Below are 4,606 nucleotides of genomic sequence, written 5' to 3' on the forward strand. Positions count from 1 at the left end.
CAAGCAGCAAAATTAAAGATAAATAAGTGGGACTACATCAAACTTAAAAGCTTTCTGCTTTTTTCCTTAAGCTTATTTCTTTATTTTGAGAGGGGGAGAGAGAGAGAGAGAGAGAGAACACCATGGAATGGAGGAGGGTCAGAGAGAGAATGAATCCCAAGCAGGTTCCACACCACGGCACAGAGGCTGATGTGGGGCTTGAACTCAGGAACCACGAGCTCATGGCCTGAGCCAAGATCAAGTGTTGGCCACTTAACCAACTGAGCCATCCAGGTACCCCTGCTTTCTGCTTTTTAAAACAGATTTTTTTTCCAGACGTGCAAAAACATTTGTTAATAAAATGAAAAGGTAACCTACAGAATGGAAGAAAATATTTATAAATCACATATAAGGAATTAATATCTAAAGTGTATAAAGAATTACTACAACTCAATAGCAAAAACAAACAAACAAACAAACAAACCCTAACAACCAGACTTAAAAATGGGCAGAAGAAGTGAATAGACAGTTTCCAAAGAAGACAGATAAATGGCCAGCAGGCACGCGAAAAGGTGCTTGACATCACTAATCATCAGGGAAATGCAAATCAAAAGCACAATGAAATATCACCTCACACCTGGTAAAACAATTATATCAAGAAGACAAGAGATATCCGGTGTCGAGAAGGATTTGGAGAAAAGGGAACCCTAGTGCACTGTTGGTAAGAATGAAAATTGGTGATGCTGCTATGGAAAATAGAATGGAGGTTCCCCAAAACGTTAAAAATAGACCTACCACATGACCCAGCAAAACCGCTTCTGGTTTTATATCCAAAGACATTGAAATTAGGATATCGTTAGGGATATCTGCATTACTATATTCCTTGCAGCATTACTACAATAGCCCAGATATGGAAACCACCTAACTGTCCATCATTGGACGAATGGATAAGGAAGCTACGGTATACACATACAATGGAATATTATTTAAACATGAGAAAGAAGAAAATCTTGCCATTTGGAACCCCTTGGATGGACGTTGAGGGCATTAGGCTAAATGAAACAGGTCAGGCAGAGAAAGATAAATACTGTATGATATCACTTGTTTATGGAATAAAAAAAAAATGACAAACTGAGGAACAGAGAGAGTTGGGTGATGGTTACCAGGGGCTGGGGGTGGGGGGAGTGGGGAGATATTGGCCGAAGGGTACACACAAACTTCCGGAAACAGACAGCAATACAATAATAGGAGGAGACTTCAGCGCCCCACTTGCAACAACAGATTGATCATCCAGACAGAAAATGAATAAGGAGACGCTGGACTTAAGTGACACACATTTTACAAAACACTCCACCCAAGAACAACATAATACACATTCTTCTCACGTGTGCATGGAAAATTCTTCGGGAGAGAGCATATGTTAGACTACAAAACAAGTCTTAATAAATTTAAGTGATTGAAATCATATTAAGCATCTTTTCTGACCACATTGGCATAAATCTAGAAATCAATTGCAAGACAAAAACTGAAAAGTTCACAAATGTATGAGGTTAAACAACATGCTCCTGTATACATACATACTGCATGCTACATGCAGCATATAGGTTTTAAATTATTATTCATTGAGCCACTGCACGTCTTTTGATTGCGGAATGTAGTCCATTTCATTTAAAGAAATTATCATTATCATTTTATTGTGGTATACTTCACATACCATAAAATAATGTTTTAGCCAATGAGTCGAAAAAGAAATCAAAATAGGGGTGCCCAGGTGATTCAGTCAGTTAAGCTGACCGACTCTTGACTTTGGCTCAGGTCATGATCTCATGGTTCGTGAGTTTGAGCCCCGCGTCCGGGTCTGTGCTGGCAGTGCGGAGCCTGCTTGGGATTCTCTGTCTCCCTCTCTCTCTGCCCCGTCTCTCTCTCTCTCTCTCTCTCTCTCTCTCTCACACACACACACACACACACACACAAATAAATAAATAAACGTTAAAAATAAATTTTAAAAAAAAGGTGTTGGTCAGAGAACCCTTTCACATTAGCAAACTAACACGCAGCAACCAAGCCCAGAAATGAAAATGATTCTATGGAATGTAAATCTGAAAGGTTTGTTAGAGTGAGGGATCCAGGATAGCGCGCTATTCAAAACTTCACAGCGCTCTATTGCAAAGCTTGTTAGTTGAGAAGATTCTCAGCCGTGCATGCTTTTGCCTTATTCCATCTCCTCCACACCACAGGTTTCTGGGTTCTGCCATTTTCCTTTGAATGGCTTTTGTCAGGCAGGATCTCACAGATGAATTATTGCCCTAAAGTGAAAGAAACATTTCAGCCTCAAAACTTGTGTCAAAACTTAGCAAAGAAACAGTTCGTTGCCTTCAACGTTTTTGGACTCATCCTAAAGATGAACCTGAAAAAGATATATAGGAAATAAACGTACCAGGGAAATCCCTCAGGAAGAAACCAGGAAGGAGATGGAAATAAAAATGAATCACTTGATTAGTCGCAAATCTTTTTTTTTTTAAGTTTATTTACTTATTTTGAGAAAGAAAGAGAGAGAGCAGGGGAGGGGCAGAGCGAGAGGGAGAGAGAGAGAATCCCAAGCAGGCTCCATGCTGTGAGCATGGAGCCCGTCTCGGGGGTTCGATCTTAAAAAGCGTAAGATCATGATCGGAGTAGAAACAAAGAGTCCCACTCTTGGGGCACCTGGGTGGCTCAGTCGGTTAAGTCTCTGACTCTTGATTTCCGCTCCGGTCATGATCGTGTCACAGTTTTGGGGGTTGGAGCCCCATGTGGCAGGCTCTGAGTTGACAGCCTGCTTGGGATTCTCTCTCTCTCTCCCCCAGCCCCTCTCTTTAAAAAACCGATATTAAACACACACACACACACACACACACACACACACAGGAGTCTGATGCTTAACCAACTGAGCCACCCAGGCGCCCCTAGGTGCAAATATGTAGAAAGCCTCTACTCCTTTCACTAATTCCACAATGTGCCTGTTATGTACCAGGGACTTTCCCCAGGCCCTGGGAAAAAGGCAGTGGGCAAAATAGGTCCAAATTACCCGCCTTCCTAGTGTTGACCTTGCCTTACAGAACATCATTTTCAACAAATACTTATACATTTAATGAATATCGCCTACGAAGAATTCCTGGATCATAAAGAAGAAAAATGGGAGGACATAACCCAGTCTGGGGCTGGCATAGGGATGAGAAGAAAGGAAGGAATGACTTAGAAGATGAGTAGGAGTTGTCTGCCCCACCATTTTCCCACCACGTGCCGGGAGATTCAGAGAACAATATGAGGTTGCATAGTCAGTAAATGACTCACCAATTAGATGACACAGAGTCCCTTTCCAATGTGACAGAGACTCGGTATTTTACAAGATATTTCTCTCCTTCCTTGTTCTAAGATAATGTTATGAAAGGGAGAAGATAAAAATGACAAACTCACGCTCACAGACTCAAAGTATGAAGAAAGGAATCTACACTCTTCCAGAGAGAAAAACAAAATACAGATCTCCTCAAAAGAAAGAAATGAAGCTGAGGTGTGACTTCTTATCACTGTAACTGGTTTGCTAGAAATAAATGAAATTATACCTTCATCGGCCAGCAGGCCTATGTTTTCTCACCTCAGGGAAGGTTTGTGCTACGGGGCCAAAAAGAAAAAGTTCCTCGTAACGAACACTATCCCTTTTCCCCTTTGTTTTTCGGAAGATGGTGATACTTGGAGTGATTAATCTAAAGGGCACATAAAGGGGCACCTGGGTGGCTCAGTCGGTTAACGGGCCGACCTCAGCTCAGGTCACGATCTCACGTTCTGTGAGTTCGAGCCCCGTGTCGGGCTGTGTGCTGACAGCTCAGAGCCTGGAGCCTGCTTCGGATTCTGTGTCTCCCTCTCTCTCTGCCCCTCCCCTGCTTATGCTCTGTTTCTCTCTGTCTCAAAAATAAACAAAACATTAAAAAAAAAATTAAAGGGCACATAAAGAGGTAGAGTCTTGGGAAGATTTTCAAAGACTTTGACATGAACAAAAGTTGTCAAATTCCAGTAACCCTGAGAACTTAGACACTGCCTCCTGACAAAGATCTCCAAAGTGGAGAGACCTCAGAGAAGAATAACGGTTGAGTTCATCCAGAGAAACCGGACTATTGTCACAGAAAATCTGATGCCATCCACCACCCAGATCCCACACAGGCTGGAACATTGGGACAAGAATTGGTGACCCCACTGAAGATGCACTGAAGATCAAGAGTCCCTCTCTCTTTTACTGGACAACACATAAGCTTCTTGGATCTTCCTGTAATTGCAGTGAGGGGAACGAAGGCTCAACACGACAGAGACCGAATTTCCTACCCGCCAGGTTGGGCACCAGAGTCTCAGAAGCAGATTCATTTTTACTGAAAAATGTGCAGTGATTTGCACATTTAAGTTGGCAGACAAAGAGACATACCCACAGCAACAAAGAGAAAGACGCAGTATACAAGAAACAGTAGCTGTAACCAGGAGAGTCAGCCAGGGAAGTCCTTGGGTGGTTACTGAGAAGAGGAACGGGTCCACTATGGGGCAGCAGAAGAAGGGCACTGAGAAAACCAAATTAAAGCTGAGTGCCGTGTAAGAGACACATTTC

Source organism: Prionailurus bengalensis, chromosome B4 (assembly GCF_016509475.1).
Source record: "Prionailurus bengalensis isolate Pbe53 chromosome B4, Fcat_Pben_1.1_paternal_pri, whole genome shotgun sequence".
In the NCBI taxonomy this organism is placed as follows: domain Eukaryota; kingdom Metazoa; phylum Chordata; class Mammalia; order Carnivora; family Felidae; genus Prionailurus; species Prionailurus bengalensis.